The sequence below is a fragment of the Cavia porcellus genome, unplaced genomic scaffold, assembly GCF_034190915.1.
Source record: "Cavia porcellus strain 051 isolate PalLab524CR breed Dunkin Hartley unplaced genomic scaffold, mCavPor4.1 scaffold_10, whole genome shotgun sequence".
NCBI lineage: Eukaryota > Metazoa > Chordata > Mammalia > Rodentia > Caviidae > Cavia > Cavia porcellus.
Genome location: NW_026947493.1, coordinates 82,558,283 through 82,570,730, shown reverse-complemented (window position 1 = coordinate 82,570,730; position 12,448 = coordinate 82,558,283). Strand labels below are relative to the sequence as shown.

The 12,448-nt window shown below is 43.9% G+C and overlaps 1 long non-coding RNA gene across 3 annotated transcripts; it reads left to right on the top strand.

Moving 5' to 3' along the window:
* Positions 1-302: 302 nt before the first annotated feature.
* LOC106025825 (uncharacterized) lies at positions 303-9,356 on the top strand. 3 transcript variants are annotated; one of them, XR_010049993.1, is made up of 5 exons: positions 303-474; positions 1,110-1,237; positions 1,683-1,797; positions 1,951-2,066; positions 8,843-9,354. It is a non-coding gene; the product is annotated as an uncharacterized LOC106025825 (long non-coding RNA). The 3 variants fall into 3 exon arrangements; XR_010049992.1 differs by having other exon boundaries at positions 1,110-1,797; positions 8,843-9,356; XR_001199388.3 differs by lacking the exon at positions 1,110-1,237 and having other exon boundaries at positions 8,843-9,351.
* The last annotated feature ends 3,092 nt before the right edge of the window (positions 9,357-12,448 follow it).

Below are 12,448 nucleotides of genomic sequence, written 5' to 3'. Positions count from 1 at the left end.
TCAAAATAGTTGCTCAGGTTACCAGATGCAGAAATAAAACAAAACAGTGAAATGGAACACAACATTGGATTTCAAAGACAAGGCAGGAGGAGATTCCCACAGCTGACACAACGCACACTGCCATCCTCAAGCAGAGGCCCAGACTGCGGGCCCCAGGCCTGCAGGGTCAACCAAACAGTGCGAGCATCCAGTTGTCCCCTCCCCTCAGTGGCTATCACCTCACCCTGCAGGGGGTGAGTGCAGGGTGTGGGGTGTTGGGGTGTTGCCCTTGCTGGTGGTCATGCTTTTCTGGTTTTCCAGCCCACGCACTGGCTGGCTCACGGGAAGGCACGGTTTTTCTTCTGGCTGAGGCTCTTTCCAATCAGCGTGGTGGCAGGACTTGCTTCTTGGGAAGGCTGAGGGTGGGGACTTTTGAAAGTCATGGTTTGCTGAGTAACCGGAAGTGGTTTGGAGGGACAGAAACGCTGTCCCAAGGTAAGAGGAGGGAGGGATGAAGCAGGGGTGTTCACTGGTACCAGGTAGCAGAGGGCCCGAAGTTCTGCTGAGACCCTTGCCGTTTCTTCTGTAGGCATTAAGGAATTTGGGAGAAAGTTTAGGCAGAGCATCAGCACGATCAGAGCTGAGGTTTAGTAGGAGCACACGGATGGAGATATCACAAACTCAGGGATCTGATGAATGGAGATGCTTGGGACTTGATGTAACTGAGGAAAGTGATGACCCCAAGAGGATGTCTGGTGCTTGGCTTGGGACCCTGCATCGAGCCCCCAAGAAGGAAAGGGGTGTGGGACGGAGGTACAGATTTTGTACGGAAGCGTAGTTCACTTTGAACATGCTGGGATGAGTGTGGCTCGGGGTGGAACAGGGGAGCGAGTCCAGAGGATCCTTAGGAGGAACAGGACGGGACTCGGGTAGACATTTTGGCCAAGATGGAGGTTAAAGTGAAGGAATTGAGTGGAAGCAGCCAGAGAGGGCGCAGAAGACAGAGAACAGAATCTTAAGAGGAAACGGAAGGCAGGGCTGATGCTGCTGAGGAGCCGCGTGAGATCAGAGGGACACACATTTGCCAAATTTAGCAGCAGGATGGTCAGCACTGACCTTGGTCATGACAGGCATGCTGGGACTGCGAGGAGCCCACAAGACACCAAAGAGCCAGGCTTTCTGGTAATCCATGCAAGCCATGCGGGGCCCAGGAAGAGAGGAGCGGTTAGCACCTTCTGTGAGCCTCCTGGCCTGCGGGGTGAGAATCAAGGACCCCACCCCCCAGCAACTGGCTGACTCTGAGGACAGGCTGAGTTGGTAGCAACTGAGGTACAAAAAGCAACTGAACGCTTGCATTGTTTGGTTGACTTTGCAGGCCTGAACATCTATGGAAGATAATAGTATGCAGCATGGCAAATATGGGGGATTCCTTTGGCCTTGTCTTTGAAGTCTAATATTGTTCTTACTGTTTTGTTTTGTTCCTACTTATTATTTTGCTTCAATGTTCTGTTTTGATTGGGTTTGCTCTGTTGGGTTTGGTTTGATTTTTAATGCCTGATGGATTGGACCACAAGATACACCATGGTAGCCATTCGGGTTTTCCTGGTGTCCTGCTTCGAGGTTCTGTACCAATTTCACCGCTTTGCTTTGCTTGGCTTTATTCTGTTTTGTTTTGTTGGGTTTTACTATGTTTACACTAAAAGAACAGCAAGTGGACTGGCAGTGGAGGAGCTGAGAGGCCCGGGCTGAGGAGGACGGGGCACTGAGGAGCTAAGCAAGGGGTTTGAAGCTGGAAGAGGCTGAGACCGCTGTGTGCTGGTGAGGAGACCCTGAGAAATGGAGCTCCCCGAGGGAGGATGACAGAGCTGGTGGGGACCACAGAGCGTGTCACTGGGTCACCGCAGTCTTCTGTCCCCTGCTGCTTCAGGGAGCACTGCTTGCTCTTGAGGCCATGTTTTACGGCATCTATAGGTGCAGAGGTTCCTTGGAGGTGGAAAGTGTTTACCTCTCCACGTTGCTGTTGCTCGAGAACTGAGAGCAATTGGGACTTGTGTCACCTGCTTCCTGCACCATAGAAGGGACACATGGTAAGATTTTTGCATTTTTCTAGGGGAATAAAGTCAATCAATGCAACAGGAGCTCTGTCCCAGGCCGCTGATAACCCGATCACGGTAGCAGCCAGGGTGTTCTTTGGCTGCCACTTTTAGTTGATCAAACTGTTAAATGAAAGGTAAGTTTTGTGTTCCAGTTTCCTGAGAGTTCTCTAAAGGAAAAAGGAGGCAGAAATCTTTAAGACTTGGTCAGGGTGTGAGAGCTGATTCTCCAACATCCATCACTATTTTTGTTGTAGACAGCTGGGATTCACACAGCTTGGGAGCCGAGTTTGAGCTAGCAAATGTCAAGGCTGCTGACCTTTCTCTGTCTGTCTGTCTGTCTATCTGTCTCTGTTCTTCTGTCTCTGTCCTTCTATTTTTTCTCTCTCTGTCTCTCTGTCGCTCTCACTCTGTCTCTCTCCCCAGTGATGCAGGGCTTACTGATGGGCATATGGGCATACAGTCTCAGAAATGCGTTATTACTGACGTAGGGGTGATGTCATTAGGAGATCAGATCTTTTGGGACCACCATTGTGCATGCAGTCTGCTGTCCACTAAAACATAACAGTGCATAATACACCCTTAAATTCTTTGCTTTTTATTAGGACAGGTTTGCAGGGTGTAATGATTATACTCATGGGGGAGGCTGGGACCGCTCACATTTCTTGGCTCTCCGCTCACTCAGGCTGAGTGTGGAAACCTTAACGGAGATTTGTTGAGAGCCTGGTCCCCAAAGCTCAAGCAAGTGGAGGACGCAGCCATGCTGGAGGGTGCTGGGACTTGAGAGGGTGGAAGCTGCCCAGGAATGGGGTGGAGGTCAGTGGGGTGACCCTAGGTAGGGTGACTGTAGGTGGGGTGACTTAGGGTGAGGGCTTCCACTCGGTAGGGGTGGTCTACTGGGAGAAACTAGAACCCACAAGAATCTAGGTCATGAAGTTTCAAGGATCACAGAGAGACTGGTGGGTTCTCAGGAGGCTTGGTAACTGCACGCATGTTTAGCTTTGTTCTAAAGAAATTTTTAGGACACTCAGTGATGGTTCCATGAAACATGAAGACACTGGTATGAATGTATGAGCTTGAACATGAGCGTCCTGATTGATGGTCAGATATGGTTAGGACCACGTCCTTGGCTGTGGGGTCTCACACCTGGGAGGCTGGAGCATCACTCTTACTTTTAATCTGCAAGGGTTCTTTTTAAAGGGTCTCTCTGGACCATATTTGTGGCTCTTCTGTGAATTTTTGGTTATTCTGCACTAGAAACAAGGTTTTTAAATCACATTTGTTTTCTTTTTCATTTTTAGAGATTCTTCAGGGAGTCTGTGGGACTCTTAAAAGTTGTCTGTTTCCAGGAAAGTCTGATGCAGGGGGTGGAACACAGCGTCCAGATTTTACAAAGCAGTGAGGTAAATAATACAAATGAAAAAAGAAGATATCAGAGAGAGAGAGAGAGAGACAGAGAGAGAGAGACAGACAGACAGAGAGACAAAGAGACAGAGAGAGAGAGAGACAGAGAGAGAGAGAGAGAGAGACAGAGAGAGACAGAGAGAGACAGAGAGAGAGAGAGACAGAGAGAGAGAGAGAGACAGAGAGAGACAGAGAGAGACAGAGAGAGACAGAGAGAGAGACAGAGAGAGACAGAGAGACAGCCCACTGAAATCAAACCACTGGATCAGGAAGCATGAAAATCCAAGCCTTTGCTTAGATTTATCTTAGTAGATCTCCAGGGAGGGTTTTTAACACAAGGATCCTCTTCATGGGGTGGTATTTCCATTTTCTGGATTTCCGGGCACCATAGCTCCTGAGTCCAGGCTCCTTCCCCAGGTCACTAGCCCCTCCTTTTCCCGCAATACTAATGCCTTCAGGAGCAAGCTTTCAAAGGGACCTTTTCCACCTCTTCCCTCCATTTCTTTTCCTTCCAACAAACTTTTGCCCGTGAGTGGTGTGGCAGTCCCTGGGGATCGCTGTTTGGGGCTGGAGGTGCGGGTGAGGGCCTGGCGGTGCGAGCTTGCATGCACTCTTTGGGGGCCCGCCAGCCACATTTCTAGTCAGGTCAGTGGCTCTTTGCACAACACAGCGGTCTTTGGCCTTCAGCGCTTCCAAGCAGAGGAAGGAAGTGGTCTAACTTCAAAGTGAGCTGTGCCATGAGTCCCGATCATTTATGAGTGCTTTAATGGCTGGAAACGAGTCTCAGACACTCAGGGAGGCCAGACGGCTGGATGTGTGGGAACAGCCTGCTCTCACCCTGGTTTCCTGGAAATATAGAACATTTCCCAGTTTCAGCGCTCACAGCACGAGGGTCAGGGTGGGGGTTATGCTTATTTTCAAAGCTTGAAACAGACTAAAGCTTGTTCTTGGCTGATCAAGTGAGTACTATTTTATTTATGTCCGGTGTGTTTTATAAATACTTCTTAGAAAATCCGTTCTCCATTCCATAATTTTTAATTTAAAAAAAACAGCTTTATGGAAGTGTATTTCACATACAATAAACAGACATTTAAGATACCTAGTTCCAAAAGATTTTGCAAATGTAGGAGTTCATGTAATGACCACCTTAGCTGGGACGTGGAAACCTTCCAGAAAGTTCCCTCCTCTCCATTCAGGGACACCCATGGATAAGATTCCTTTTGTCTGTTGTAGACGCTTTTGTCTGTTGTAGAAGGCCTTGTAAATCCATTTTGGCAGCGTGTGTGACTTCTGGTGTCTGGGGTCTTACATTCGGCATAATTTTTGAGTTCCACGCCTGTTTTGTGTCTGTCAGTAGTTTATTATTCTCTTATTCTAGTGTATAATATACTTACTTAGAAGTTTACATAACTGATATTTATTTTATTTTGATATAGCAGGCTCACTGCATGGATGCAAAATATTCAGGGTTCTTACATAAATTATACCCAGACCTCTCTCTCTTTTTTAAAAATTTTTATTTAAGGAGAAAAAGAAAAAAAAAACCAGAAAAAGAGTACCAGTTATACAGAATTTCAGAAAAAATAAACAGTAGGAAATCACTAGTTAATAGATTACATATTGTCATCTTAGAAATAGTTGTTCATGTTACAAAATTAAAGCATAAAAAGTAGACATTCAAACAGTGAGACTGCAAACAGTTCTGTTCAATGATCCAACAAAACTCAGTAATATGGTCATCTATCTTACACACCTAAACACACTTGCAGTTGTATCCTTTAGAGCACTTTCTTCTCCTCTCTTTTGTACAATGACAATTACATATTTTGGGTTTTATTACTCCCACAGTTCTTATTACTTTTTTTGAAGAGAGTAAAACCAAATGTGACATAACAAAACAGAGTCAGTCAAATCAAAAGGATGGACATAATACATAATGTAAAAACAAAATACAAGGTGATCAACAATGGTTACCATAATGCCTCTTGCTATCTTAAAAAGAATTACCTATAATATCAGTTATAATAAAATTGAACAAAACAGTAAAGAACAAAACCAATAAAACCAAAACATTGGAGACATTACAGGACTTCAAAAGAAGATAATAGTTAACCAGAATGGGCATCATAATGAATCTTATTGTCTTCACAGTTGTTGCCTATACTTTTGAACTTGGTACTATCAAGCAAAACAGAATAGAGGAAAATCAGTCAAAATGAGATGGTGAGAGCAATGCAGGGTTTCAAATCAAGTTAATAGGAAATCAAAGTGTATTACTATAATATATCCTATTTTTATTTATTTTTCCCTTAATTAAAAAGATAAAAATAAAAAAGTAAATAATAAAAAAGGGGGATTGAGATAAAAGAGGGCATAACAACAAAACAGCACAGGTCAAAACATAACCATTTAAGCAATATAGTGTTTCACCACAAAATATCCCGATATAAAAGTAGTTACCATAGTGTCTCTTTCCTTGAAATCTTTGAGTATAACTTCGTGTACTGTAGCATCAAATATATCAACACAATGTAAAACCATTCAAGAGAATGACAGGATTACAGGGTATTTAGGATCAACTAACAGAAAATAAACAATTGTATAATAAACAATTGTATAATCTCCTTGTCTATAAAAGTTTTTGTTTATATTATCATAGAATAAAATCCAATAAGATACAATATGTTAAGACCGATGGAGACAGAAGAGCAAAAGCTTGATGGGACTTCAAAACAAGATGATATTAAATCAGCACCAGCTATTATGATGTCTTGTTTTCTCCAAAATAGCTGTTCCTACCATCCAACCTTCTCTGCCTCATTTCTGTTGAGCTCTTTTTCTGTTATTAGTTGTCAGTTTGTCTTCTTCATTTTGTTTTCTGCTCCATTCATTGTGGCCTCTGCCACTATTTCTGGAATCTTGGTATTTTTATTTTTTAGAATATCCTGTAGTATTTTCTGTAGAGTTGAACTGGTGGTTGCAAATTCCCTTAGTTCTTCTTTATCCTAGAAGCACCTTGTTTTTCCATCAATTTCTAAGGACAGTTGTGCAGGATATATCAATCTTGGCTGGAGGTTATTATCTTTCAAAGCTTGAATTACTTCCCCCCATGCTCTTCGTGATTTGACGGTTTGTGCCAAGAAGTCTGCTGTAATTCTGATGGGTATTCCCTTGTAAGTGATCTGTTTCTTGTCTCTGATGGCTTTTAATATTCTGTTCTTATATTGGATTTCTGGAATTTTGATTATTATATGCCTGGGTGTTGCTCTGGGTTGTAAGTGGCTGGGGTCCTGTATGCTTCATACAACTATCTTTACCTTTTGCTAAATTAGGGAAATTCTCCTGGATTATTTCTGTGAATAGCCTTTGTAGTTCATTTGTTTATGTTCCTACTTCTTCTTTTACATTCTTAATTCTTAAGTTATAGATCCTCTTATCATCTTCTAGCCTTTGTATTATTGCTGTTTGTTTCCTTGTTATTTTTAAGAAGTTTTTCATTTCATGCTCCCACTTTACAAATCTGTCCTCCAGTTCAGATAATCTATCCTTAGTTTCTGTCAAGCTGTTATGCCAGCTTTCAATGGAGTTTTTAGTTTCCTGATAATCTCTTTGAACCTGCTTCACATATTCTATGTTTTCTCTATTTTCTCCATCAAACAATTCTCCCCTTTTTTTCTGTTCTTCTATTCCACCATCTGTTTTTTCTTGGGCCATGCTTAGCATTTCTCTAACTATTCTACTTATATCTTGCTTTATTTTGTTAAATGCTTCACTTTTAAACTCGTCTATGAGGCTCAGGAGATATCGCTTTATGTCTATTGGTGCCGTGTCTGATACTGCATGTTTTCTGTCCTCATCCTCCTTTGCATTTACCTTTCCTGGATCAGTGTTCTCAGGATTGCGGACTGAGGACTCTTTCTTGTTGCTCCCTCTTCCCGTACTTTTTGTTCCTTTCATACAAGCATATATAGGAGGCCCAATTTCTTTCTTTGTCAGTTACAGTTTGTTTGAATCCACCAGCTAGGTGTTCCCACCCACTGCAGTGTACTAGGGAGACACAGACCTGGGCAGCCTGTGCTAGGCCCGTGTTTGTCAGTGAGGTTTGCCTTCAGCCACAATGTCTTTGTGTTCTGATGGTTACTTTCTACTGTCTCATTTCTTCTTCACTTACGAATTAGAATTCTTCTGTGAGAGTTTTCCTTTCTGTTCTACTTATTAATTTGTTTGAAGAGAATTGATTTATGGTTCTTTATATTTTATTCTTTGGGTTGGAAGCCAAATGATTGTTATTCAAGGGATCCCTAAAAGTGTTCCTGCTTTACTTGTTAGGGGGCTTTTCAGGTGACCCCATCTTTCATTGTTTAATTTATTTTATCACTTTTTTACTCTTTGGAACTAACTATGCTTCAGGCTCAAGTTTACGATTATATTTTCACTGTTTAGGAGATAGAATTGGCAATTTCTCCATTGAAGCCAAGTCCCTGTTATGGGAAAATGGTATTTACAGACACAAATCTGGGTGCTGAATGTTTTTGTGGCTATGGGGGTGTCATAGACTATAGGCTGTATTGGAAAACAGAGCTAGAAAATTCTATCTATTGATCTATCTATAATTTACCTATTAATTTATCATCTATCATCTACCTATTTGTTATCTATCATCTATCTATTAATTTATCATCTATCTATCTCTGCCTGTCTTTCTCTAACACAGGTGCACATTATGTATTTGTGTGTGTGCAGAGGCACATTTGTCTATCTGTGGAAATGCAGATTCTAATACACACACACACACACACACACACACACACACACACACACACCAGGAACCAAGAGGTTGTAGTAACATCTCTGACTCCAATCTCTCTTTGGTGTATCTGAATTTTCTTTTTCTAACAGCAAGAGGCTCGGTTCTTATGATCTACAACTTATTTAACATGTTGTTCAACTTACTCACTCTGGAAGTAGTTTCAGAATAGTAATCCCCAATCATAATACTTTAAAAGCAAAATTTCCAACTACTGTATGGAGATTGCTTATAGTTTTTGTCTTTAATCTCATATATATTGTCAAAAAGCATTTTTTAACAGAGATATTTAAGTCAGTTTACTTCTCATCATCCTTTATGGCTGGGTTAAGTGCTCATTTCTAATGAAATTATACCCAATTTTCAGTCAGTATTTCACCTTTGTTTCTCCCCAGATACAGACACAGACACAGATATAGATATCATGACACCCAGCTAAGAACAGAAAAGAAAATCAGTCTAAAACCATAATGTTTTATTTACTTATTTCTCCTCAAACTATGCACAGACTAACAGATACAAGCCACAGCTTCCTTTCCCTGTTATCTTCACATTCCAGGAACTTCTCTGTCTTCTGCATTTCCTACCGAAATGGCCTGCAGCAGTCGGAGACCTGAGCACAGTGTGTGTGAAGTGAAGAATTCCCTGGAGTCTGGGGAAAATGGGAAGTGTGATTTCTCCTTTGAAAATATCCTGAATGACGCTTGGTGGGTAGATATTTGAGTGAGATTAAGAATGGAGACGAAGAGTAAGAACTTTATATTCTATTTGGCTTTGAAAAATCAGAATTGGCTATAAAATTGTAGACATATGGGCTTTTTGTGTAAAACGAAATCACCTGAATTTGTACAGACATATGTGACAATCGTGCCCCCTAGTGGCTATTTCCAGAGTGAAAACCAGGCTGGCGAGCGTACTCCACAAACACACTCAGTTTTCTAAAAGGGACACTAGTGTTTCCAGAGTCCAAGTTGTCCATGAAAATGTATAAGAAAAGTTTTCTTTTCCCCAAGAACAGTCACTCATAAAAGGCGTATAATATTGGTTAACAAATAAAATCTACTTTAAAAAAATCAAGCACGGAGCCTGTCTGGCAAGTGCAAGGTCGTGCATTTGATTCCTGGTATAAAACAAAACAAAACAAGCAAACAAACAAACAAAACAGAGAGCAGAGGGGAGCAGAGGAAAGGACCTCTGGTTTCTGTTTGAAAAGGGCTCCACCTTTGTCAAGCAGAGCAGGAGGAGATGGACATTTCAGGACACAGCCTTGACGGGGCCAATGACAGGGCTTACTGAGGAGCTCTGGTGGTGGCTGGAAGGCCCAGGTTGTCTCTTGAGGGAGGAGCCTGACCAGGGGTACAGTTAGGGCTCCGGAAGGCGAAGTGAACTGGAGTCAGAGATGCCCAGACCTGGGTGTATAGCTAGGGCACCGGGCTGGTGTGCTGGACTGGGGCTCACAGACAAACCTTAACTCAGAAGATGATTGAATTCTGATTTTCATGAGAACCCTGGTGCTAGCACAGAGGAGAGACCTCGGGGGGTGTTGGCAGCATAAGCCTGCTGTCATCATCAGGAGGGGAGTGACAAATAGCTAACCCAGAATACCACAGCGGAGACAGAGTGGGGGCAGAAGACCTGTGTGGTACACGTGAGTACCAGCTGTGTGGTACACGCGTTGTAACCAGCTGGACGTAGGAGATGGGAATCTGGGGATGAAAAAAGGTATTTCGGACCTGTCTGCCTGGATGAAATTCGTTTGCCAAGTGGACGGGCTGAGGGAAGGAGGGCCCTGGCGTAGGGCTTAGTGCAGTGAGTGCCAGTTAAGAGAGCAAGGTTATTTGGGCAGAAGTCCCGTGTGGGGCATCTAGGGTGCATGCTAATAGAGATTTTATCGAAGATCTGGACTTTGGAGTCTGTAGTGCGGCACCATCAAGGTGGACTCTCTGACAAAGGGACCAGCAGCTCCACAGTGATTGGGGTGTGTCTTAGTTACTTTTTATTCATTGATGAGACAAAATACCTGAAGCCCAAAGTTGGGAAAGGAAGGCTTTATTTCTTACAGTTTTAGGAAGTTTCAGTCCATCCTCAGTTGGCTCCAAGGCAGGGTGGAATGGCTGGGCCGCAGTTCATGGCGGCTGCAAACAGCAAGCAGGAACCAGCAAAGAGCAAGACACACCTTCTTCCTGCCATTACATCACATTACATCATGCACAATGCAAACTCATGAGGCCTGGGGGTCAGATATAAACCACGACAGGGTGTGTCCTGGCTGGTGTGGGTCCTGGCAGTAGCAGAAATGGGCATTATGTCTAAGTGTCTTTTTGGGGTCCTCAGTCTTGAAGGCGAGTGGGATAGGCTGGGGGAACGCAGGCCTGGTGGGAAGCAGCTCCTTACGTGGCTGAGATGCCTGTGGGCAGAGTCAAGAAAGTGGTGGCCCAGAGCTTCACAAACTCTAGATCGAGTGTGGTTCTAGTGTTAGCTGCTCACTGGGCATTTGCAAGCCTGAGCGAGAGTCAGGTACTTAATGGAAACCTCTTTTAAGTCCCTGACCACCTACAGAAAAAACGCAAATCGTGCTATTAATGAGAAATAGGGTGAAGGACCAGAATCCTGCTGACCCTCACCCCCATAGGGGACCCCGGCCCTGCTGTGACTGGGTCAGATGGAATTCATGGAGTCTTTGCACACCTTGAATGCTCACACACAGCCAAGTGGCATGCATTTGTGCACTTTGGAGAGAATTGCTCCCATTTTCTGAAAAACAGTAAGGCAAGCTGACAGAAGGCAAGAAGAGAGAAGGGGCAGGGGCAGGAATGGAAGAGGCTGGGCAGCAAGTGGGCAGAAATCGAGGGAAAGCCGGGCTGAATCTCAGAGCAAGAGGCACAGCCCTGCGGGAGCATCAAGGCGAGGCCAAGCAACGGCTTCCAGGGAAAATCTGTAAGAGGGAGGAGCGGCTCACACGCGAAGGGGCCGTAGCCCAGTGCCGGGTAGAAAAGAGATAGAAGGGGGGCTGGGGATTGAGCTCAGCGGCATAAGCGCCTGCCTTGCAAGCAGGCAATTGTGAGTTTGATCCCTGGTACCGATGAAAAGGAAAAAGACAAAAAAAAAAAAAAAGAAAAGGGAAGAAGGGTGCAGGTCGGTCTTGGCCACTGGTCGCTGGCAATTTCATTTAATTTTCTGCGTGTAATACACGACTGTGGTTCGTACTAACTGCCATCATCGAGGTGAATCAGTGCACAACCGTCTCGTGTCTGGATCGCCACCCGCTCACCCTTCCTACTTTGGTGAAGTCTGCCTCCCTGCATCCTGTCATTTCTCTGTTATTTTATTGATAATGAAACCCAATAAAACAGAAGCGAATAAATCTAATCAAAACAATGCAGTGAAATCAGCACAGAACTTCGAAGCAGGATAACACCTTAGTGGCTACCTTAGTGTATCTGGTTACCTTCACAATGTTGTCCCTTCCATCAGTTACAGAAAAATCAAACCAAAGCCAAACAGAACAAAACCAATCAAAACAGAACACTGAATAAACCAAAAACAAAAACCAATTGGGACAAAACAAAATAGTGAGAACAATATTTGACTTCAAACAAAGGCAGAAGGAAGCCTCCATATTTGCTCTATTGCACACTGTCATCCTCCCTAGAGATGCTCAGATCACTGGCCCCAGGCCTAGAAAGGTCAGGCAAACAGTACAAGCACTCGGGTGCTCTTTGTACCTCCATTGCTCTCCACTCAGCCTGTGCTCCGAACCAGCCGGTTGCTTACCGGGTGTGTGGGGAAGCTGGTGATTTTCAGCCTGAGTGCTCGGAGGCTCGGGGAGGCTCTAACTGACCTTTCTCTTCCTTGCCCTGCAGGGTCTGCCTCACTTCTCTTTATTTGCTCTTTAGATTACTTTATTTTTTATTTTATTTTACTTTAGATTGAAGAGAACTGTGTCTGGGGAGTGTGGCGGTGGGGAAAACTGAGAGACAGGTGAGTGTGGCCGAGTCTGAGGATCGCTTTATCTTGCCTGTCTTCTTCTGTACAAGTGAGGTGCGCTTCAGCCAGTAGAGCCTGAAAACACTGCCCTGCTCTCCATCGGTGGAAGAGGGGCCCTTAGGACTTAGATCTGACCCCCGTGAACCACAGGAGATTTCTAGGGATAAAAAGAAGGTAA